The sequence below is a fragment of the Scyliorhinus torazame genome, chromosome 2 (assembly GCF_047496885.1).
Source record: "Scyliorhinus torazame isolate Kashiwa2021f chromosome 2, sScyTor2.1, whole genome shotgun sequence".
In the NCBI taxonomy this organism is placed as follows: Eukaryota; Metazoa; Chordata; class Chondrichthyes; order Carcharhiniformes; family Scyliorhinidae; genus Scyliorhinus; species Scyliorhinus torazame.
In genome coordinates, this window is record NC_092708.1 from 96682096 (window position 1) to 96708046 (window position 25951).

The 25951-nt window shown below is 50.4% G+C and overlaps 1 protein-coding gene across 1 annotated transcript in view; it reads right to left on the reverse strand.

Moving 5' to 3' along the window:
• tank (TRAF family member-associated NFKB activator) overlaps positions 1–25747 on the reverse strand; it is a 165860-nt gene extending 140113 nt beyond the window's left edge. The window contains exon 1 of the mRNA XM_072474416.1: positions 25528–25747. The gene's annotated coding sequence lies outside the window, so the exon portion shown is untranslated. The remainder of the gene's footprint in view (positions 1–25527) is intronic.
• Positions 25748–25951: the final 204 nt, after the last annotated feature.

The following is a 25951-nucleotide window of genomic DNA, read 5'->3' on the forward strand; positions in this document are numbered from 1 at the left end:
TACGGGGATAGGGTGGAAGTGAGAACTTAAGTGGGTCGGCGCAGACTCGATGGTCCGAATGGCCTCCTTCTGCACTGTATGTTCTATGTTCTTGGTGCGTGTCCAGGTCAGGAATGGAAGTTGTTCTTCTAATGAATGCCACGCTGTTCCAATTTAGCGCACAGACATTACCAATACCACTTATGTACCCGCCAAAGATGCACTGACCATCTCGAAACTGCCATTGGGATCTGCTACAGTCCTAGAGGCCGAAAAAATGACCTGTTTCTTAAATAAGATTGTGGCACCTCAGGCCCATCCATCAAAGCCAGAATGCAACAGTTGGCTCACCCACCCCTTCCACAGTCTGGTCAGGTCTGATCCTTTACCCGCAAATGGATCTTCTGCAACAACACCACGTTAGCACTTCCGATTCATTAGGTGAGCAAAACCTCTCAGCCGTTTTACTGGCCCGCCCAACCCCCTTACATTCCAGGTGTCCAACCGAGTTGGGGGCCTCTCACCCCTCTCATTCCGGAGTCAACCACTTCCACCGCCAGGGGCTGCAAAGTACCTACTCAAAAAATACTGACTCCCAAGGCGCATCCAAAATGGCCACCAAACCCACCCACAGAGTGAGACAGAGAGTCTCATAATCACCATCAGCAAACTAACCCGTCCCCCTTACTCCCTCCCTCACTCCACCCAAAAATACACATTGATACACGATAAATAACCAGAACCCACCTCCCCCCAACTACTCTCAGATGCTCAGCTCATCTAACCACGTGAAACTATTTTGACAACTGCAGCTGCTTCCCTCATCTCACTCCCGTTAACTAGCTGAATTTTAATGCTTGGGGGGTAACCCCTCCCCCAGAATAGAGAAGAAGAAACACAAATTATTACCCACCAAGACGATTAAAATAAACCTCCCAAGACAACACCGCTACAAAATTGAATTTCCAACAGGGGCAATATAACCCAAACTATAATACAAGAAACAAGATGCAACACTTCTCATAGAAGTCAGCCCCCCACCAATAAACAAACCACAAGTGAAGCAAAAATCCCCCGTCATCCCCATAAAAAAAAGAGTAAGAAGTCTTACAACACAAGGTTAAAATCCAACAGGTTTGTTTCGAATCACTAGCTTTCGGAGTGCAGCTCCTTCATCAGGTGAGTGAAAGTCAATGATACAAGATGATACCATGAATGCGAGTCTTTGCAGGTAATTAAGTCATGCCTGGTGATTGTTGTGCGATGTCCGTTTATCCATTGTTGCAGTCGCCAGGCAGGAATGTTCTCTTCCAGTCGGGGATCAGTCAAGGGCATTCAGCCTCTCATCTTCGGGTAAGCGTTCTCCAAGGCGGCCTTCAGGACACGAGACAACACAGAATTGCCGAACAGAAACTGATAGCCAAGTTGAGTACGGCCTCAATCGGGACCTTGGATTCATGTCTCATTACATTCACCCTCCCACCACCTGGCCTGAGCTTGCAAAATCCTACCAACTGTCCTGGCTTGAGACAATTCACACCTCTTTAACCTGGGATTATCTCTCTCTCCAGTCACACCGTCTGGACATGTAAAGACTTAATTATCTGCAAAGACTCATATTCGAAGTAACAACTTGCATCATTGACTTTGGCTATATATGTGTTTGTGGAACCCACCTCTTCACTCACCTGATGAAGTTAGTGATTCGAAACAAACCTGTTGGACGTTAACCTGGAGTTGTAAGACCTATTACTGTGCCCAGCCCAGTCCAACGCTGACATCTCCACATCATAAAAAAAAAGAAACAAGAAAATATTTCACCCTCAGACATCAACAACTATATATAGGATATCCAAAGATTCCTCCCAACCCACAGCAGTCAAAGATCAAACAAAGCACCATTAAAGCTTCTTGACAAAGGCGTCCACCTCCTCCAGTGTATCAAAATAAAATGCCCTCGAATCGTACGTGACCCGCAGCCTCGCAGGATACACCACCCCGAACTGAACTCCTTTCGTGTACAAGGCGACCGTAGCCTTGTTAAAGATACCCGCTTCCTCGCCATCTCAGCTCCCACAGCCTGGCAGACCCGCACAAGATTGTCCTCCCACTTCCAATCCCGATGATCCTTAGCCCATTTCAGGACCCAGACTTTTCTTTGCAAACTATGGAAACAAACTATTTCTCCACTTGGCGGTTCGTTCAGCTGAGGATTTTGATGAAGGGTCCGGTGGGCTCTGTCCAACTCTGGAGGGGAAGCATTGCGGGTCCACCCGCCCCCAACATTTTCCCAAACATTCATGCAAGATATGTAGTTGGATTCGGGCCCTTGATTCCCTCGGCCAACCCAACGACATTGAGGTTCGGCCTCCTAGATCGATTCTTGAGGTCGCTGGCATTAGCCTTCAACCTCCTGTTCTCGTTTTGGCTTCCAGCGAAGCAAGCTGCTCACCGTGCCTCTTCCAGTGCCTTTTCTATACCTTCCATATATCACGATGCTTTTTCACCGATTCAGCAGTTTCTTTCCAGTTTCACCCAGACAGGGCGCTGGGCTTCCTAGAATCACTTTCATAAGTTCTGTTCCATCAGCTTCCACGGTTTGTTGAATTCTTTGTCCAGCACACTAGCCAGCATGTCTGATGTAATTCACCACTTTTGAAGGATATGCGCGACGCCTCCGGGTCAGTCAACTAGTTGTTTTCTGTGGGTATGCCCTTTTTTCGATATTGTAGCTATGTTCAACAAGAAACGTGTGTATGTGAAAATTTTCCACAACAAAAACGGGCGAAAAGGGTTCTAAAAAACAGATCCTGGTGGGAGTTGCCTCCTATATCATCACTGGATGATACCTTATTTGGTAAGGGGTTCCTGCAGACCGCCCCACTGGAGAACGATCATCAACCGGACCATTGGGTGCTGAGACCCCTCCCAAGGCATCATTGGCAGAAAGCCAGAGGAAATGGCAAATGGGCGTGAAGAATGCCCCTTGGAGGGATAAAATAGGTATCTAAGGCACATTAGCAGTGAAGACTTGACATGGGAGGTCACCTTGGCCATACAGAAGACTGACCAGAGAAGGAAGGAAGAAGCTGTCGGCGAGCCTAACCTTCGTGATGCCAGGCTAGAGGTATTCAAGAATCGGACCCACAGTTCAAACATCTTTGCTGGGTGTTTAACCGAATCTTGGGTGTTTCTTGTATAATATTTGTGGGTTAATATTGTGTTTAACAAAGTTTGTTGAATTTACTTTGTCCTCCTCACTATTAAAGACACCTAGGTAAACCCTTTGTAAGTAAACTGGTCGAAAGTATCTGAGATTTTACAGATACAACTGTAGTTAACCCCGGTGTCCTGACCAATATTTATCCCACAATCAACATCACACAAAAATGAACATCTCGTCATTGTCACATTGCTATTAGTGTGTGTGCACGAATTAGCTGCCATGGCTCATTACAACAGTGACTACGTTTCAAAACTAATTAATTGGCTGTAAACAGCCCATGGTTGTGAAAAGTGCTATATACATGCAATTCTTCCTTTCTCTTTAGTTTAAACTGGGGGATGTGTTGATGTTGTTTTCTGCTCTCATCTTGAGAATTTTACTAATTATGCGTCCAATTTTCCCCCATCTCCCACATCTACATATGGTCCATCTCTGACTGCGCCCCTCCCTTCCTAGATGTTCCACTGATACACACAATCATGCTTCTTTCCAATCCACTTTCTGCAATGATTCCAGCCCTTTTTTCCAATATCTCTGTCTCCATCTTCTGCCCCAAGAAATTCACTTTCTGAAATGTGTTTCAGTGTCCTCCGTGTTTATCAGCCAAGAGTCCGCATCAACAATGGGGCGGCATGGTGGCACAGTGATTAGCACTGCTTCCTCACAACTCCAGGGAGCCGGGTTCAATTCTGGCCTCGGGTGACTGTCTGTGTGGAATTTGCACTTTCTCCTGAGCTGCATGGGTTTCCTCCGAGTGGTCCGGTTTCCTCCCACAGTCCAAAAATGAGCAGGTTAAGTGAATTGGCCCTTAAGTGTCCGAAATTGCCCCTAAGTGTCCGAAAGGTTAAGTGGCATTACTGGGATAGGTGGGCTTAAGCAGGGTGCTCTTTCCAAGAGCCGGGGCAGACTCGATGGGCAGAATGGCCTCCTTCTGCACTGTAAATTCTATGATTCTATGATAACAATGGTTAACAGGACTCAGCAGCATTTGTCCTGATTCTTTTGTCACTGCTTTCATCCGTCCTCTCACAACAATCCCATATGTCCTCAACTTTGGACTCCACCTTGGGCGGCACGGTGGTGTAGTGGTTAGCACTGCTGCCTCACAGCGCCGAGGTCCCAGGTTTGATCCCGGCCCTGGGCCACTGTCCGTGTGGAGTTTGCACATTCTTCCCATGTCTGCGTGGGTCTCACCCCCACAACCCAAAAAGATGTGCAGGCTAAAAGCAAATTACTGCGGATGCTGGAATCTGAAACCAAAGAGAAAATGCTGGAAAACGGTTTGGTGGATTGGCGATGCTAAATTACCCCTTAATTGGAAAAAAATAAAAATAATAATTGGATACTTCAAATTAAAAAAACTTTGGACTCCACCTGCCTTTGCAATTGCTGATGATCATTTCCAACATCTACAAAATAATTCCATGCCAAGTATATCGTCTATGGCATGATGGCACAGTGGTTAGCACTGCTGCCTCACAGTGCCAGGGAGCCGGGTTCAATTCCGACCTTGGGTGACTGTCAGTGTGGAGTTTGTATGTTCTCCCTGTGTCTCTGTGGGTTTCCTCCGGGTGCTCCGGTTTCCTCCCGCAGTCCAAAGATGTGCAAGTTAGCTGGACTGGCCATGCTAAATTTCCCCTTAATGTCCAAAAGGTTCGGTAAGTTTACTGGGACAGGGCTAGGGAGTGGGCCTAGGTAGGGTGCCATTCGGAGGGTTGGTGCAGACTTGTTGGGCCGAATGGTGTGACCAAAATGATCTTAAGTGTGTGCGAAGGGCAGTAAAAAACACAGCCAAAAATACTGCATGAATTATCAGAAATGTTCCATATGTGATATATGCAACTAAAGCTGACTGCAAAAGCACATAGGTGGCTTCTAATAACATGGCAAACAGATGGAGTTTTCCTTATGACGAGCATCTCTCCCTCGAGTGCATATTATATAATCGTAGTTAAGCTGGAAAGTGTGAGAAATTACGGCCTGCCCCCATTAATAATTTCATTTTTGGCACAGCATCTCAAGACGTAATGTTTTTCCTGTGGTTAGTATGCAGTAACTATTTTACTTATTCTTTCACGTGATGTGGGCATCACTGTTACCCAGCCCTAATTGGCACAACTGAATGGCTTGCTCGGCAATTTCAGAAGGCATTTCAGAGTCAACCACATTACTGTGCATCTGGGGTCGCCTGTAGGCCAGACCAGGTGAGGATGGCAGTTTTCCTTTCCTAAAGGATATTAGTGGACTTCCGGTTGCGGCTATGCGGAGCTAAGCCGCACATTCGGTGGCTCCCGCTAAAACGGACTTTTGGGCTCTCTTGAGGAGACCCAAGGGCAATTTTTTCGACAACTTCCAGTGTGGGAAGGTGAGCAAGGTCCCCCCTCCACAGTATATGGATTGGACCAGGAGTGGAGCGGTCAAAAAAGCGTTTTTGGAGCAGCGAAAAGTGCAAGGGAGACAAAACAAGATGGCGGCGGGTGTAGATCAAGCGGCATGGGTGCAGGAGCAGCAGGAGTTTCTCAGGCGCTGCTTTGAGGAGCTGAAGAAAGAGGTGCTGACGGCGATCGAGGGGTTAGTGGAGACCCAGAAGGCCCAAGGGGCGGCGATTGGGGAGGTGCGGGAAAAAGCCACGGAGAACGAGGATGAGATCTTGGGCCTGGCGGTGAAGATGGAGGCACACGAGGCGCTGCACAAGAGGTGGGTGGAAAGATTTGAGGACCTGGAGAACAGGTCGAGGAGGAAGAATCTTCGGAATCTGGGTCTCCCTGAAGGAGTGGCGGGGGCCGATTCTGGGGCATATGTGAACACGATGCTCAACTCGCTGATGGGTGCGGGGGCCTCTCCCGAGTCCCCTGGAGCTAGAAGGGGCTCATCGGGTCCTGGCGAGGAGACCCAAGGCCAACGATCCACCAAGGGTGGTAGGGGTGAGGTTTCACCGTTTCGTGGATAGACAGTGTGTCTTGAGATGGGCCAAGAAGGAGCGGAGCAGCAAGTGGGAGAATACAGAGATCCGAATCTATCAGGACTGGAGTGCAGAGGTGGCAAAGAAGAGGGCTGGTTTTAATCGGGCCAAGGCGGTGCTCCATCGGAAGGGGGTGAGGTTCGGAATGCTGCAGCCAGCACGATTGTGGGTCACATTTTAGGATCGACACCACTACTTCGAAACGCCTGAGGAGGCTTGGACCTTTATACAAACTGAAAAGTTGGACTCAAACTGAGGGTTTGTGGTTGTGGGGGAGATGTCGGTTGTATACAGGGTTTTAACTATGCGTAGGGAATGTTCCACGGGTTGGGTGATGGATGGGGATGGGGGAAGAGATCTGATGGGAGACTGTGAGCGCCGGTGCTGGAGGGAGTGGAGGCCCGGGGACGGGGGAATTGGGATAAGGCCGCAACAGGAGTGGCGCCAGAGGGGGCGGGGCCAGCTCAGGAAAGCGCGGGCTTTTTCCCACACTAGGGAAGGACGGGGGGGGGGGCACACTGATCGCTGGGGAGGGGGGATTCCCACACGGGGGGGGGGGGTCAAAGGGACTGCGGGGGAGGCCGGGGTCATCAGGAGTCAGTGTTATGGGGGAAGCAAAAGAGCTAGATACGGATCTAGCGGGGGGGGGGGGGGGGCTGTTTAGCACAGGGCTAAATCGTTGGCTTTGAAAGCAAACCAAGGTAGGCCAGCAGCACGGTTCAATTCCCGTAACAGCATTCCCAAACAGTGGAATGTGGCGACTAGGGGCTTTTCACAGTAACTTCATTTGAAGCCTACTTGTGACAATAAGCGATTTTCATTTCATTTTTCATTTCATTTTTTTCAAATAGGGTTGCTGCTGCACTGGCCGATGGGGAACTGGAAACAGAAGAGATTGTCGGGGCGGGGGGCCCCCGTCTGCGGGACTGGAGAGTGCGGGAGGCGCGGGCACGGGACTAGCCTAGAAAAGGAGATGGCTAGTCGGCAGGGGTTGGGGGGGGGAGGGGGGGGGTGATGGGAAGCCCCCCAAGCCGGCTGATATCTTGGAATGTGAGGGGCCTGAATGGGCCGGTTAAGAGGGCCCGAGTGTTCGCGCACTTAAAGGGACCGAAGGCAGACGTGGTCATGCTTCAGGAGACACATTTGAAGGTGGCAGACCAGGTTAGGTTAAGAAAGGGATGGGCAGGACAGGTATTCCATTCGGGGCTGGATGCGAAGAACAGGGGTGTTGCAATACTGGTGGGGAAGCGGGTGTCGTTTGAGTCAAAGAATATTGTAGTGGACAATGGAGGTCGATACGTGATGGTGAGCGGTAAGTTGCAGGGGTGTGGGTGGTATTGGTAAACGTATACTCCCCGAACTGGGTGTTCAACACGGTGTTGGACCCAGCATTAGATCGCTCCAGAACTAGGACGGGGAAGAGGCCGGCTGTGGCCAAGGTGCTTAGGGGGTTTATGGACCAGATGGGGGGAGTAGATCCGTGGAGATTTGCTAGGCCCCTGGCCAGGGAATTTTCTTTTTTTTCTCACGTACACAGAGCCTACTCCCGGATAGATTTTTTTGTTTTGAGTAGGGCGCTGATCCCGAAAGTGGAGGGAACGGAGTACTCGGCCATAGCCAGCTCAGACCACGCCCCGCACTGGGTGGAGCTGGAGATAGGAGAGGAGAGGGACCAACGCCTGCTGTGGTGTCTGGTTGTGGGACTACTGGCGGATGAGGAGGTGTGCGGGAGGGTGCGGGGGTGCATTGAAAGGTAGTTGGAGGCCAACGACAACGGGGAGGTGCAGGTTGGGGTAGTATGGGAGGCGCTGAAGGCAGTGGTCAAGGGAGAGTTAATCTCAATCAGGGCTCACAGGGAGAAGAGAGAGGGCAGGGAAAGGGAGAGGTTAGTGGGGGAGATCCTAAGGGTAGACAGGAGATATGCAGAGGCCCCCGAGGAGGGACTTAGGGAGCGGCAAAGTCTCCAGACGGAATTCGACCTGTTGGCCACAGGGAAGGCAGAGGCACAGTGGAGGAAAGCACAGGGGGCGACGTACGAGTATGGGGAGAAGGCGAGCTGGATGCTGGCACATCAGCTCCGTAAGAGGATGGCAGCGAGGGAGATAGGTGGAGTTAAGGATAGCAGGGGAACTACGGTGCTGAGTGCGGTGAAAGTAAATGAGGCATTTAAGGACTTTTATGAGGAGCTGTACAGATCTCAGCCCCCAGCGGGGGAAGAGGGGATGCAACGATTTCTAGATCAACTGAGGTTCCCGAGGGTGGAGGAGCAGGAGGTGGCTGGTTTGGGGGCGACAATTGGGTTGGAGAAGCTGGTTAAAGGACTGGGGAGCATGCAGGCGGGGAAGGCCCCGGGGCCAGATGGGTTCCCGGTTGAGTTTTACAGGAAGTATGCGGACCTGTTAGCCCCGTTGCTAGTGAGGACTTTCAATGAGGCAAGGGAGGGGGAGACCCTGCCCCCGACAATGTCCTCTCTGATCCTGAAGCGGGACAAGGACCCACTGCACTGTGGGTCGTATAGACCGATCTCGCTCCTCAATGTGGATGCTAAGTTGCTGGCAAAAGTGCTGGCTACGAGAATTGAGGACTGTGTCCCGGGGGTGATTCATGAGGACCAGACGGGATTTGTAAAGGGCAGGCAGCTAAACACCAATGTGCGGAGGCTCCTCAATGTGATTATGATGCCCTCGGTGGAGGGAGAGGCGGAGATAGTGGCAGCTATGGACGCGGAGGCCTTTGACCGGGTGGAGTGGGAATATCTCTGGGAAGTGTTGCGGAGGTTTGGGTTTGGGGAGGGGTTTATCAGGTGGGTTAAGCTCCTATATAGAGCCCCGGTGGCGAGTGTGGCTACGAATCGGCGGAGGTCGGAGTATTTTCGGCTGTATCGAGGGACGAGGCAGGGGTGCCCCCTGTCCCCCTGTTGTTTGCATTAGCAATTGAGCCTTTGGCCATGGCATTAAGGGAGTCCAGGAAATGGAGGGGGTGGTCCGAGGGGGAGAGGAGCATCGGGTGTCGCTGTATGCGGACGACCTGTTGCTGTACGTGGCAGATCCAGTGGAGGGGATGGTGGCGGTCATGCGGATCCTAAGGGAGTTTGGGGACTTCTCGGGCTATAAGCTCAATGTAGGGAAAAGAGAGCTCTTTGTGGTGCATCCAGGGGACCAGGGAAGAGGGATAGACGACCTACCGTTGAGGAGGGTGGAAAGGAGCTTTCGGTACTTGGGATCCAGGTCGCTAGGTGGGGGGCCCTGCACAAACTTAATTTGACGCGGCTGGTGGAGCAGATGGAGGAGGACTTCAAAAGATGGGATGCGTTGCCACTCTCGCTAGCGGGCAGGGTACAGTCGATTAAAATGATGGTCCTCCCGAGGTTTCCTTTTGTGTTCCAGTGCCTTCCTATTATGATTACCACGGCCTTTTTTAAGCGGGTAGGTAGGATCGTCATGGGTTTTGTGTGGGCAAACAAGACCCCAAGGGTAAGGAGTGGGTTTCTGGAGCGTAGTAGGGACAGGGGAGGGATGGCGTTGCCGAATCTGGGTGGCTATTATTGGGCAGCCAACGTGGCGATGATCCGTAAATGGGTAATAGAGGGAGAGGGGGTGGCATGGAAGAGGTTGGAGGTGGCGTCCTGCAAAGGAACGAGCCTGAGGGCGCTGGTGACGGCACCGCTGCCGCTCTCGCCGACAAGGTACACCACGAGTCCGGTGGTGGCAGCAACGCTAAAGATCTGGGGGCAGTGGAGACGACATAGGGGTGAGATGGGAGCCTCGGTGTGGTCCCCGATCCGGGAGAACCATCGGTTCGTCCCAGGAAGGATGGAGGGGGGGTTTCGGAGCTGGCATCAGGCAGGGGTCAGAAGAATGGGCGACCTGTTTATAGACGGGACGTTTGCGAGCCTAGGGGCGCTGGAGGAGAAGTTTGGGTTACCTCCGGGAAATGTGTTCAGGTATATGCAAGTGAGGGCGTTTGTGAAGAGGCAGGTGAGGGAATTCCCGCTGCTCCCGGCACAGAGGATTCAGGACAGGGTGATTTTGGGTGAATGGGTCGGAGAAGGCAAGGTTTCGGCGATATATCAGGAGATGAAAGAAGAGGGGGAGGCTTCGGTAGAGGAGCTGAAGGGCAAGTGGGAGGAGGAGTTGGGGGAGGAGATTGAAGAGGGTATGTGGGCTGATGCCCTGAGTAGGGTGAATTCCTCTTCCTCATGTGCCAGGCTCAGCCTGATACAGTTTAAGGTCATTCACAGAGCGCATATGACAGGGGCGAGGCTGAGTAGGTTGTTTGGGGTGGAGGACAGATGTGGGAGGTGCTCGGGAAGCCCGGCGAATCATGTCCACATGTTTTGGTCGTGTCCGGCACTGGATGGGTTCTGGAGGGGTTTCGCGAGGACTATGTCCAAGCTAGTGAAAGTCCAGGTCAAACCAAGTTGGGGGCTGGCACTATTTGGGGTGGCGGACGAGCCGGGAGTGCAGGAGGCGAAAGAGGCCGGTATCCTGGCCTTTGCGTCCCTGGTAGCCTGGCGGAGGATCTTGCTATTATGGAAGGACGCAAAACCCCCCAGTGTGGAAGCCTGGATAAATGACATGGCAGGGTTCATTAAGCTGGAGAGGATAAAGTTTGCCTTGAGAGGGCCTGCGCAGGGGTTCTTTTTTTTGTTCAATTTTTGTTGGAAAAACTTTGAATAAACATATATTTTTAAAAAGAAATAAAAGGCCTCACCTTAGCCTCCGCAATCGAAGCCTGTGTCCTGCACGAAAACGCGACTAGCCGCTATACCCAATTTCAGGCGGCCGAATCGGCGCGGCAGGGGTCCTACGCGGCCGGATCGGCGAGGCAGGCGCCCTACGAGGCCGAACGGGTCCAGGCGATCGAGTTCCTCCCGGCCCGCGGCCCGGACGAGGGCGGTCATTTTGCGCGCTTTTTGAGGCCTCCCGCGCTTGTGCGCGCCAGAAACTACGGCAACACTGAGGGACTTGATGCGCAGGCGTGCTCGACGCAAGACCGAACTGCGCATGCGCAGTGGCGCATGCGCAGTGGCGCAACGAACGCCATGACGTCACGACGTGCGGCAACTGTGGAGCCGCACATTTAAAGTGGCAATGTCCCGCAAGAACCCGACAATGCCTCCGCTGTGGTAAGGTGGGCCACTACGCTGCTTGCTGTCGAGCAGCTCAACCTGTCAATGTTCCCCAACTCCGACAACCTCGCAGGGACGTGCAGACCATTCAGCCTCCTTATTACGAGTTGTGCCCAGATGATATCCAGACCAGTGACACAGACGACCTGGACGCCTTCCGTGTTGCGGCCATTGATGGGATCAAAGAACAAAGAAATGTACAGCACAGGAACAGGCCCTTCGGCCCTCCAAGCCCGTGCCGACCATACTGCCCGACTAAACTACAATCTTCTACACTTCCTGGGTCCGTATCCTTCTATTCCCATCCTATTCATATATTTGTCAAGATGCCCCTTAAAGGTCCCTATCGTCCCTGCTTCCACTACCTCCTCCGGTAGCGAGTTCCAGGCACCCACTACCCTCTGCGTAAAAAACTTGCCTCGTACATCTACTCTAAACCTTGCCCCTCTCACCTTAAACCGATGCCCCCTAGTAATTGACCCCTCTAGCCTGGGGAAAAGCCTCTGACTATTCACTCTGTCTATGCCCCTCATAATTTTGTATACCTCTATCAGGTCGCCCCTCAACCTCCTTCGTTCCAGTGAGAACAAACCGAGTTTATTCAATCGCTCCTCATAGCTTATGCCCTCCATACCAGGCAACATTCTGGTAAATCTCTTCTGCACCCTCCATATCCTTCTGGTAGTGTGGCGACCAGAATTGAACACTATACTCCAAGTGTGGCCTAACTAAGGTTCTATACAGCTGCAACATGACTTGCCAATTCTTATACTCAATGCCCCGGCCAATGAAGGCAAGCATGCCGTATGCCTTCTTGACTACCTTCTCCACCTGTGTTGCCCCTTTCAATGACCTGTGGACCTGTACTCCTAGATCTCTTTGACTTTCAATACTCTTGAGGGTTCTACCATTCACTGTATATTCCCTAACTGCATTAGACCTTCCAAAATGCATTACCTCACATTTGTCCGGATTAAACTCCATCTGCCATCTCTCCGCCCAAGTCTCCAGACAATCTAAATCCTGCTGTATCCTCAGACAGTCCTCATCGCTATCCGCAATTCCACCAACCATTGTGTCGTCTGCAAACTTACTAATCAGACCAGTTACATTTTCCTACAAATCATTTATATATACTACAAACAGCAAAGGTCCCAACACTCATCCCTGTGGAACACCACTGGTCACAGCCCTCCAATTAGAAAAGCATCCCTCCATTGCTACCCTCTGCCTTCTATGGCCTAGCCAGTTCTGTATCCACCTTGCCAGTTCACCCCTGATCCCGTGTGACTTCACCTTTTGTACTAGTCTACCATGAGGGACCTTGTCAAAGGCCTTACTGAAGTCCATATAGACAACATCTACTGCCCTACCTGCATCAATCATCTTAGTGACCTCCTCGAAAAACTCTATCAAGTTGGTGAGACACGACCTCCCCTTCACAAAACCGTGCTGCCTCTCACTAATACGTCCATTTGCTTCCAAATGGGAGTAGATCCTGTCTCGAAGAATTCTCTCCAGTAATTTCCCTACCACTGAAGTAAGGCTCACCGGCCTGTAGTTCCCGGGATTATCCTTGCTACCCTTCTTAAACAGAGGAACAACATTGGCTATTCTCCAGTCCTCCGGGACATCCCCTGAAGACAGCGAGGATCCAAAGATTTCTGTCAAGGCCACAGCAATTTCCTCTCCAGCCTCCTTCAGTATTCTGGGGTAGATCCCATCAGGCCCTGGGGACTTATCTACCTTAATATTTTTTAAGACACCCAACACCTCGTCTTTTTGGATCACAATGTGACCCAGGCTATCTACACCCCCTTCTCAAGACTCAACATCTACCAATTCCTTCTCTTTGGTGAATACTGATGCAAAGTATTCATTTAGTACCTCGCCCATTTCCTCTGGCTCCGCACATAGATTCCCTTGCCTATCCTTCAGTGGGCCAACCCTTTCCCTGGCTACCCTCTTGCTTTTTATGTACGTGTAAAAAGCCTTGGGATTTTCCTTAACCCTATTTGCCAATGACTTTTCATGACCCCTTCTAGCCCTCCTGACTCCTTGCTTAAGTTCCTTCCTACTTTCCTTATATGCCACACAGGCTTCGTCTGTTCCCAGCCTTTTAGCCCTGACAAATGCCTCCTTTTTCTTTTTGACGAGGCCTACAATATCACTCGTCATCCAAGGTTCCCGAAAATTGCCGTATTTATCTTTCTTCCTCACAGGAACATGCCTGTCCTGTATTCCTTTCAACTGACACTTGAAAGCCTCCCACATGTCAGATGTTGATTTGCCCTCAAACATCCGCCCCCAATCTATGTTCTTCAGTTCTCGCCTAATATTGTTATAATTAGCCTTCCCCCAATTTAGCACATTCATCCTCGGACCACTCTTATCCTTGTCCACCAGTACTTTAAAACTTACTGAATTGTGGTCACTGTTACCAAAATGCTCCCCTACTGAAACATCTACCACCTGGCCGGGCTCATTCCCCAATACCAGGTCCAGTACCGCCCCTTCCCTAGTTGGACTGTTTACATATTGTTTTAAGAAGCCCTCCTGGATGCTCCTTACAAACTCCGCCCCGTCTAAGCCCCTGGCACTAAGTGAGTCCCAGTCAATATTGGGGAAGTTGAAGTCTCCCATCACCACAACCCTGTTGTTTTTACTCTTTTCCAAAATCTGTCTACCTATCTGCTCCTCTATCTCCCGCTGGCTGTTGGGAGGCCTGTAGTATACCCCCAACATTGTGACTGCACCCTTCTTATTCCTGATCTCTACCCATATAGCCTCACTGCCCTCTGAGGTGTCCTCTCGCAGTATAGCTGTGATATTCTCCCGAACAAGTAGCGCAACTCCGCCTCCCCTTTTACATCCCCCTCTATCCCGCCTGAAACATCTAAATCCTGGAACGTTTAGCTGCCAATCCTGCCCTTCCCTCAACCAGGTCTCTGTAATGGCAACAACATCATAGTTCCAAGTAGTAATCCAAGCTCTAAGTTCATCTGCCTTACCCGTAATGCTCCTTGCATTAAAACATATGCACTTCAGGCCACCAGACCCGCTGTGTTCAGCAACTTCTCCCCGTCTGCTCTGCCTCAGAGCCACACTGTCCCTATTCCCTAGTTCTCCCTCAATGCTCTCACCTTCTGACCTATTGCTCCCATGCCCACCCCCCTGCCATACTAGTTTAAACCCTCCCGTGTGACACTCGCAAACCTCGCGGCCAGGATATTTATGCCTCTCCGGTTTAGATGCAACCCGTCCATCTTATACAGGTCACACCTGCCCCGGAAGAGCTCCCAGTGGTCCAGATAACGGAAACCCTCCCTCCTACACCAGCTGTTTAGCCACGTGTTTGTCTGCTCTATCTTCCTATTTCTAGCCTCACTGGCACGTGGCACAGGGAGTAATCCCGAGATTACAACCCCCGAGGTCCTGTCTTTTAACTTTCTGCCTAGCTCCCTGAACTCCTGCTGCAGGACCTCATGCCCCTTCCTGCCTATGTCGTTAGTACCAATATGTACAACGACCTCTGCCTGTTTGCCCTCCCCCTTCAGGATTCCCTCTACCCGTTCGGAGACATCCTGGACCCTGGCACCAGGGAGGCAACATACCATCCTGGAGTCTCTTTCACGTCCACAGAAGCGCCTATCTGTGCCCCTGACTATAGAGTCCCCTATTACTATTACTCTTCTGCGCTTTGACCCTCCCTTCTGAACATCAGAGCCAGCCGTGGTGCCACTGCTCTGGCTGCTGCTGTTTTCCCCTGATAGGCTATCCCCCCCGACAGTATCCAAAGGGGTATATCTGTTCGAGAGGGGGACAACCACAGGGGATTCCTGCACTGACTGCCTGCCCTTTCTGGTGGTCACCCATTTCTCTGCCTGCACCTTGGGTGTGACCACATTTACATAACTGCGATCTATGACGCTTTCCGCCACCTGCATGCTCCTAAGTGCATCCAATTGCTGCTCCAACCGAACCATGCGGTCTGTGAGGAGCTGCAGTTGGGTACACTTTCTGCAGATGAAGCCATCCGGGACGCTGGAAGCCTCCCGGACCTGCCACATCTCACAGTCAGAGCACAGCACCCCTCTAACTGACATTGCGTCAATTAATTAAAATTTGTCTTTTTTTTTTTAATACTTTTTTTTTTAAATTGCAAAGTTACTGTCAACTATCTGTTTCCTAGCACTAGATTTCTAATAGAAATGCGATAGCTAACTATAATACTCTCCGATCTCTGGCTTAGATATCCTCTAAATTATAATTAAGTTATTATGTTTAATTAGTTCCCAAATACTCAAATTTTTTTATTTTTAAAAAAAATTTAGGTTAGAATCCCAACCAGCCACTCAGGTCACAGCTTTTCTGTGATGTCACTTCAGTTTCCCCCCGACACACAATTTGAAAAAAGGTATAAAAGTAAAAATCACTTACTTACCTTCTGAGTGTCTGAGATGTTCTCAGGTTCTGTCGCTGAAAGAGACTGCTCCTCCACCTCCGATCCTTGACCTGCACAATGCTAATAATATAATAATATAATATGGCACTTACCTTACACCAATGGGTCTTATTATTAGGTTAGAGGAGGAGGGCGGGTGGGCGACACTACACGTGTAGTGTCTCGGGTTTCCTCTCCACCAGAATTTATTGGTTGGGGGGGGGGACTTGCCAGAGGTCGAACTTCCGGTTCCCGCCTTATATAAAAACAAATAAAACAGAAAAGAAGAACAGACACGGGACCAGGCAAGGGTTTTAAAATTCACTACTCACCTCCCAGAAGGCCCCTGCGCACCGCTGCCGCCGAAATCCAAAGGGCTGCTCCTGTAAAGATAAGGTTTTTAAATACACTACTCACCTCCCAGAAGGCCCCTGCACACCGCTGCCGCCGAAATCCAAAGGGCTGCTCCTGTAAAGGTAAGGTTTTTAAATTCACTACTCACCTCCCAGAAGGCCCCTGCGCACCGCTGTCGCCGAAATCCAAAGGGCTGCTCCTGTAAAGGTAAGGTTTTTAAATTCACTACTCACCTCCCAGAAGGCCCCTGCGCACCGCTGCCGCCGAAATCCAAAGGGCTGCTCCTGTAAAGGTAAGGCTTTTTAAATACACTACTCACCTCCCCGAAGGCCCCTGCGCACCGCTGCCGCCGAAATCCAAAGGGCTGCTCCTGTAAAGGTAAGGTTTTTAAATACACTACTCACCTCCCAGAAGGCCCCTGCGCACCGCTGCCGCCGAAATCCAAAGGGCTGCTCCTGTAAAGGTAAGGTTTTTAAATTCACTACTCACCTCCCAGAAGGCCCCTGCGCACCGCTGCCGCCGAAATCCAAAGGGCTGCTCCTGTAAAGGTAAGGCTTTTTAAATACACTACTCACCTCCCCGAAGGCCCCTGCGCACCGCTGCCGCCGAAATCCAAAGGGCTGCTCCTGTAAAGGTAAGGTTTTTAAATACACTACTCACCTCCCAGAAGGCCCCTGCGCACCGCTGCCGCCGAAATCCAAAGGGCTGCTCCTGTAAAGGTAAGGTTTTTAAATTCACTACTCACCTCCCAGAAGGCCCCTGCGCACCGCTGCCGCCGAAATCCAAAGGGCTGCTCCTGTAAAGGTAAGGTTTTTAAATACACTACTCACCTCCCAGAAGGCCCCTGCGCACCGCTGCCGCCGAAATCCAAAGGGCTGCTCCTGTAAAGGTAAGGTTTTTAAATAAACTACTCACCTCCCAGAAGGATCGGAATGTCTCCAGCCAGGACCCACCAGCCGGTGCAAGTTAACACGATCAATCCGGGTGATGAATGGTGTGCCACCCTAACGGTCAACCGATCACCGATAACATTCCGTCTGGGATCACTGGCGCCTCCGCCAACCTCATAGCATGGTCAGCCTTCTACGCCATGAAGGTCAGACCACCAATTCGGCCGTCCCGTTGCAGGATGGTCGACTACAACGGGAACGTTATCCCGGCTATGGGGTCCTGCCAGCTCCAGGTGACACACAACACACACACGGCCACACTCTCATTCGAGATAGTCGGATCATCGAAGGACTCCCTGCTAGGCGCACAGGCATGCAAGGCTCTCCACCTCGTGCAACGAGTCCACTATCTCTCTCCAGACGGCACATCTGACTTCCCGAATGCAGAGTTCAGCGCACAGCTCCAATCGCTCCTCGCCCACAACCAGGAGGCATTCGAGGGCATGGGAACACTGCCCTACACGTACAGAATTTGGCTCAAACCGGACGCCACCCCGGTCATTCACGCACCTCGCAGGGTCCCAGCGCCACTCAAAGACCGCCTCAAGCAGCAGCTGCAGGATCTCCAGGACCAAAGGGTCCTATCCCGGGTCACGTAGCCCATGCCATGGGTCAGCTCCATGGTGTGTGTTAAGAAGCCCTCCAGCGAGCTCCGGATCTGCATTGATCCAAAAGACCTCAACAACAACATAATGAGGGAACACTACCCCATACCCAAGTGGGAAGAGATCACGAGTGAAATGGCACGGGCTAAAATCTTCACGAAACTGGATGCCTCGAAGGGTTTTTGGCAGATCCAACTGGATCCGTCCAGCCGAAAGCTGTGCACCTTCAACACCCCTTTCGGCAGGTTCTGCTACAACCGGATGCCATTTGGCATCATCTCGGCATCCAAGGTCTTTCATAGGATCATGGAGCAGATGATGGAAGGCATCGAAGGGGTGAGCGTCTACGTGGACAACGTCATCATCTGGTCCACCACACCACAGGAGCACATCTATCGTCTCCAGCGCGTCTTTGCGCGCATACGCGAAAACGGCCTGCGTCTCAACCGAGCCAAGTGTTCTTTCGGCCAAACCGAGCTGAAGTTCCTGGGGGACCACATTTCCCAGTCAGGGGTCCGTCCGGATGCAGACAAGGTGAGCGCCATTACAGCCATGCTATAGCCGGCAGACAAGAAAGCAGTGCTACGCTTCCTAGGCATGGTCAACTTCCTGGGGAAGTTCATTCCCAAGCTTGCCTCTCACACGACAGCACTGCGCCACCTCGTCAAGAAGTCCACGGAGTTCCAGTGGCTACACACACACCAGCAGGAATGGGAGGAGCTCAAACTTAAGCTCACCACAGCACCGGTATTGGCGTTTTTCGACACATCTCGTGCCACTAGAATCTCGACTGACGTCAGCCAGTCCGGCATTGGGGCGGTGCTCCGACAGCGGGATGGCACTGCGTCATGGGCCCCGGTCACCTATGCCTCGCGGGCCATGACCCCCACAGAACAGCGCTACGCGCAGATCGAAAAGGAGTGCCTGGGCTTGCTAACCGGGTTGGACAAGTTCCATGACTATGTGTATGGTCTCCCCCGGTTTACCGTTGAGACTGACCACCGCCCGCTGGTCAGCATCATAAACAAGGACCTGAACGAGATGACCCCTCGCCTCCAGCGCATCCTACTTAAACGTAGGAGGTATGCCTTTCAACTGGTCTACACCCCGGGTAAGAACCTTATCATTGCGGATGCCCTGTCTAGAGCAGTGAGCACCCCGCCAGATTCGGAGGGGTTCATATGCCAGGTCGAGGCGCAGGTGGCTTTCACATCGGCAAATCTGCCAACTGACGACTCCAGTCTGGCCCGTATTCGCAGAGAGACTGCGGCTGACCCCCTTCTACAACGTGTGATGCGCCACATGACGGGAGGGTGGCTCAAAGGGCAGTGCCCGCAGTTCTACAATGTCCGAGACGACTTGGCCGTCATTGATGGTGTCCTTCTAAAGCTGGACCGGATTGTGATTCCGCACAGCATGCACAAGCTGGTCCTCGACCAAATACACAAAGGCCACCTGGGGGTCGAGAAGTGCAGACGGAGGGCCCGAGAGGCGGTATACTGCCCGGGCATCTGATGACATAGCCAATATGGTGCTCAACTGCCCCACCTGCCAAAGGTTTCAACCGGCGCAACCTCCTGAGACGCTTCTGCCCCATGAGCTGGTGACGTCCCCCTGGGCGAAGGTGGGTGTGGACCTCTTTCACGCGCTCGGCAGGGACTATGTCATCGTTATTGAATACTTTTCCAACTATCCAGAGGTCATACGCCTGCACGATTTGACATCGTCCGCTGTCATAAGGACACCTTCGCTCGCCACGGTATTCCGATGACTGTCATGTTGGACAATGGCCGCTGTTTCGCCAGCCAGGAATGGTCATCTTTTACTGCCTCGTACGGTTTCACACACGTGACGTCCAGCCCTCTGCATCCCCAGTCCAATGGAAAGGCGGAGAAGGGCGTTCACATTGTCAAGCGGCTCCTGTGCAAGGCTGCTGCTGCCGGATGGGATTTCTGCCTAGCCCTGCTGGCCTATCGCTCAGCCCCACTAGCCACTGGCCTCTCACCAGCCCAGCTGTTGATGGGTCGCGCCCGCAGGACCACTGTGCCTTCCATTCTGGCACCCACAACCAACCATGCTCCGGTACTACACAGAATGCAACAGCAGCGCGGTCGCCAGAAGAGGGCATATGACACACGGGCAACTGACCTTCCCGCCCTGGCCCCTGGAGACGAAGTCCGCATCCACCTACCAGAAGGTGGCTGGTCAGCACCTGCCAAAGTTCTCCGGCGCGTGGCTCCCCGCTCGTTCCTGGTTCGCATGCCTGATGGATCCATTCGTAGGCGCAATCGCCGGGCACTTCGCCTACTTCCACGCTCGCTACGGGACCTTACACCGACACCGCGCCCTCCTGTTGTTCCTGATATCGACTTTGTGGAGCTGCCTCCCACCATGCCCCTTCCGTCGTCGCCTGTGTCCAGGCCCATTCCTCAGCCGGTGGTTCCAGACCTACCCTTGAGGCGGTCAACCCAAATTCGTCGCCCACCTACTAGACTGGACTTATGAGACTGCTTGTACGTTGAACTCATACTACCACTGTGTAAATATGTTTCTGTTCTTATCGTTACAGGAATTTGTTTTGTCGTTCAACATTTCCCCATTCTTTGTTTATGGTACAACCTCGTTGTTATGTCGCACCCGACATCGCCCCTTGTATATAGTTTAGCCCCATGTACATGCTGTAAATATTGCACACACACACATTTAGCTACACTCAGTACACATCTCTATTTATGACCACGTAGGCACATGTTCTTGTAAAAAAGGGGGGATGTCATGATATTCAGGTAAACATCATAGCACATACATACATACTGATGGACATATCAACGGACCAATCAACACACACAACACGACAGCCAATCACAGGCAAGAGCATACACAGTACAAAACAGGGAACACGACACTTCCTGGGCACTCGAGCAGGAGACGGCTCAGGGCAAAGAGCTCATTCCAAGCCACTCAGACATCCACCATGTGCTGAGTGCCACTACACGATAGAATTAGGAATAGGTCCACAGAATCAAGGGTCATGATCGAACCTCAGTAAACAGTTTACCGGTGTAAATAGATGTTTGAAATAAAACTGCGTTGTACCATTCGCAACCATGTTGGTTCGTCTGTGTAGCAGAGGACCCAACACTTCACTAACTTGGAAATAAATCCCCGATCCTTTATTGGCACATGGTCAAATTCCTGGAGCTCGCTTCCTGACAGCATTGTGAGAGTACTGTCACCGCACAGAATACAGCAGTTCAGGAAGGCAGCTCGCCATCATCTTTGCAAAGGTCAATTAGGAATAGACAATAAAATACTGGCCCTGCCAGTGATTCCCACATCCTGTGAATGGATATAAAAAAATTGAAGTACTTACTGCATTGAGGCAACACTTGCTTAGAGTAAGACAGTACAAGGCCAAGATACCAAAACTGTTAAAAAAAATCTCTGCATACATCTAGTCACTCAAAAGAGCTTTCTATGGGAATGCAGGAACATATTAAAATTCACCAAAGAATCAAACCAAAATGATGTTTTAAATGTAGATGAGTAGTCAAACTTCACAAAAATCAAAATTTTTATAAAGTTTCCACTGTAAATGTTATGGGGTTACCTCCACAACTTGAGCATGTGTCTAAAGTTGATTTGATAAATTCACATCAAATTACATTAATCCAAAGTCAAAACAACTTTCCATAGACACAAAATGCAAGTTCCCTATGAAACATTGACGACGGCACACAATCCAAGCAACTAACCTTAGTTCAAATTCAATGTAACTTGAAACATCTGACAAAGAAAATAAGTTAACGTTTCAGGTGATTAACCACAAACATTAACTCTGTTTTTCTCTCATCACAGTGATTGTCTCACCTGAGTACTTCCAGTATTTTCTACTTTTATTTCAGATGGCCAGCATCCACCATTTGAAATATTGATTACATCCACCACCAGTACATCCTGGCTGCAGTCTTATCTACTAGATTCTCTTTAACTACTCCCCATGGCGTCTTTGACAGTACCTCCCAAAACTGCAACCTTTATTACCTAGAGGGAGGTCCTTGAGGGTGGATATCCACACTTAACACAAGATGAATAATTTACATACATACAAACGTTTGAATTAGGAGTAGGTCACTTGGAGCCTCCTCCATCATTCAGTAAGATCATAGCTGATTCAATTGTAACATTGTTAATCAATAATCTATCTACCTCTGCCTTAAAACAAAGACTTTGCTCCACTGACTTTTGAAGAAGAGTTCCAAACACTCATGACCCTCAACGCAAAGAAATAAATTCCCCTCATCTGTTTTAAACGGGTGACCCTTTATTTTTAAATAGAACCCAAATTCTAGATTCTCTCACAACAGGAAACATCCTTTCCACATCGACCCTGTCTAGAGCCCTCCGCTTCCGTTCCCAGCTTGAGTCACTGTCTTTGCAGAGTCTGCATGTTCTCCCCGTGTCGGCGTGGGTTTTCTCCGGGTGCTCTGGTTTTTTCCCACAAGTCCCGAAAGAGTGCTTGGAAGGTGAATTGGACATTCTGAATTCTCCTTCCATGTACCCGAACAGGCACCGGAATATGACGAGTAGGGGATTTTCACAGTAACGTCATTGCAGTGTTAATGTAAGCCTACTTGTGACAATAAAGATTATTATTTTAAGACCCTAGGATGAAGTCTATCAGGATCTTGGGACATGTCAGCCTCAGCTACTACAATTTCCTGAGTACCACTTCCCTGGGGATTGCATTTTTCTCAAGTAAATTTCTCCCCCCTTTCCATTTCTTGAGTACAACTATTTCTGGGATGTTACCAGTATCCTCTACGTTGAAGCCCAAAGCAAAATACCCATTCAATTCATCAGCCATTGCTTTATTTTCCATGTTTAATTCTCCAGACTTATTTTATGTCGGACCAACATTTGTCAACTCTTTTATTATTAACTAACTTTAGAAACTCCTACTATTAAACTCCACAGTGGTTAGCACTGCTGCCTCACAGCACCAGGGACCTGGGTTCAATTCCAGCCTTGGGTCACTGTCTGTGTCGAGTTTGTTGTTTCTCCCAGTGTCTGTGTGGGTTTCCTCCGGGTGCTCCGGTTTCCTCTCACAGTCCAAAGATGTGCAGGTTAGGTGAATTGGCTATACTAAATTGCCCCTTAAGTGTTCAAAAAGGTTAGGTAACCAATTACTTATTTGTCGATGTACTTTGTCGATTATTCTTTTTGTCTACTGTGTCCGTCCCCTTGGCCGCAGAAAAGTACTTTTTGCAGTACTTCGTTACCTGTGACCATCAATCAATCAATCAGGTGGGATTACTGGTTTACAGGAATAGGGTGAGGCGTCGGCCTTGGAAGGGTGCTCTTTCAGAGGATCGATGTGATAGTAAATGATAGTAAAAGTTTCTTTAAATACATTAAAAACAAACGGGAGGCAAAAGTTGACATTGGGCCGCTCCAAAATGACGCTGGTAATTTTGTGATGGGAGACAAGGAAATAGCTGAGGAACTAAATAAGTACTTTGCGTCAGTCTTCACAGTAGAAGACATGAGTAATATCCCAACAATTCCGGAGAGTCAGGGGGCAGAGTTGAATATGGTAGCCATCACAAAGGAGAAAGTGCTGGAGAAACTAAGAGGTCTAAAAATTGATAAATCCCCGGGCCCAGATGGGCTACATCCTAGAGTTCTAAAGGAGATAGCTGAAGAAATAGTGGAGGCGTTAGTTATGATCTTTCAAAAGTCACTGGAGTCAGGGAAAGTCCCAGAGGATTGGAAAATCACTGTTGTAACCCCCCTGTTCAAGGGAACAAGGAAAAAGATGGAAAATTATAGGCCAATTAGCCTAACCTCGGTTGTTGGCAAGATTCTAGAATCCATTGTTAAGGATGAGATTTCTAAATTCTTGGAAGTGCAGGGTCGGATTAGGACAAGTCAGCATGGATTTAGTAAGGGGAGGTCGTGCCTGACAAACTTGTTAAGAGTTCTTTGAAGAGATAACAAATAGGTTAGACCAAGGAGAGCCAATGGATGTTATCTATCTTGACTTCCAAAAGGCCTTTGATAAGGTGCCTCACGGGAGACTGCTGAGTAAAATGAGGGCCCATGGCATTCGAGGCAAGGTACTAACATGGATTGATGATTGGCTGTCAGGCAGAAGGCAGAGAGTTGGGATAAAAGGTTCTTTTTCGGAATGGCAACCGGTGACGAGTGGTGTCCCGCAGGGTTCAGTGTTGGGGCCACAGCTGTTCTTTTTATATACTAACAATCTAGATGACAGGACTGGGGGCATTCGGGCTACGTTTGCAGATGATACAAAGATAGGTGGAGGGGCAGGTAGTATGGAGGAGGTGGGGAGGCTGCAGAAAGATTTAGACAGTTTAGGAGAGTGGTCCAAGAAATGGCTGATGAAATTCAACGTGGGCAAGTGCGAGGTCTTGCACTTTGGAAAAAAGAATAGAGGCATGGACTATTTTCTAAACGGTGACAAAATTCATAATGCTGAAGTGCAAAGGGACTTGGGAGTCCTAGTCCAGGATTCTCTAAAGGTAAACTTGCAGGTTGAGTCCGTAATTAAGAAAGCAAATGCAATGTTGTCATTCATCTCAAAAGGCTTGGAATATAAAAGCAGGGATGTACTTCTGAAGCTTTATAAAGCATTAGTTAGGCCCCATTTAGAATACTGTGAGCAATTTTGGGCCCCACACCTCAGGAAGGACATACTGGCACTGGAGCGGATCCAGCGGAGATTCACACAGATGATCCCAGGAATGGTTGGCCTAACATACGATGAACGTCTGAGGATCCTGGGATTATATTCATTGGAGTTTAGGAGGTTGAGGGGAGATCTGATAGAAACTTACAAGATAATGAATGGCTTAGATAGGGTGGATGTAGGGAAGTTGTTTCCATTAGCAGGGGAGACTAGGACCCGGGGGCACAGCCTTAGAATAAAAGGGAGTCACTTTAGAACAGAGATGAGGAGAAATTTCTTTCGCCAGAGAGTGGGGGGTCTGTGCAATTCATTGCCACAGAGGGCGGTGGAGGCCAGGACGTTGAGTGTCTTTAAGACAGAAGTTGATGAATTCTTGATTTCTCGAGGAATTAAGGGCTATGGAGAGAGAGCGGGTAAATGGAGTTGAAATCAGCCATGATTGAATGGTGGAGTGGACTCGATGGGCCGAATGGCCTTACTTCCACTCCTATGTCTTATGATCTTATGGACTCGATGGGCTGAATGGCCTCCTTCTGCACTGTAGCGATTCGATGTTTTACATTTCTAGCCAGCTCGCTCTAATTTTTTGTCCTCCTTATTAATCTTGGAGTAATTCTTTGCTTTTTGGAAAAAAAATTCTGTCCCTGCCGCCCATCCTTGTGATATGCTTTTTCTTCAAGTCTGATGTTATTTAAAACTGTTTTTGATAAAAGTTAACCACGGATGGCGGGTCCACCCCTTGGAATGTTTCTATTCTGTGTTCAGAAATATCCCCTTCAACGTCTGCCAATAAATCGATCATTTCGTTTTCACACCAGATTTATTGAGCAGATGAGAGACCAATAAGCTGTTCAGCGGTGAAGCAACAGCCAACTGCACTTTTCCTGCTCACAGCCAAAAGGTCTCTCCTTCCTCCTCCTCCTCCAACCAGGAACTGGCACCAGTGCTGGGGCTGGACAGTGGATAATGTCACTAGGCCTCACACGGTATTCACCTGAGACCCAAAGACAGTCAAGAGGGAAGGAAGGGAGGGAGGGGTAGCGCCGGCTCTGACATCTGCGGCGCTGGGGCACCTGTCCTGCCGTGGGGGACACGCAGCAAAGCGCGGTGCCCGGCCGGCCCGCGGGCGCCAGGCGGCCAAGCCGGGGTTCCGGCCACACTCACCGAGTCCCCGCCGCGCCGCTCCCTCGGCCCGCTGTGGATTTCTGCCCTGTCCGCTCATTGGCTGCTGCCGGGCGGGGTTGGTCGGGGGACACAACTTCGGAAGTTCCCGGCGGGGAATCCCCGACCTCGGCGCTCGCTGACTTCCGCCTCCCTTCCTCCAGCGCCCCCGTCAGAGAGAAGGAAGCGGAGCGGCGGGCCCACCTCCCCATCCTGCCGCCCCGGCCATCAGCCCCAGGCCGGAGGCTCACGCGGGCCCTGTCCTGCACCAGGGTCATTTAGACCTGCTGAGTTTATCCAGCCTTCATTTCAGATTTCCAGCACTTGCCGTATTTAACTCCCACAGGGGCCCTTTATTTGGAGGCACCAGTGAGACCAATAACACTGGAAGGTCCGCAAGCAAAATAAAAGTGTCCCTTTTTCAGTC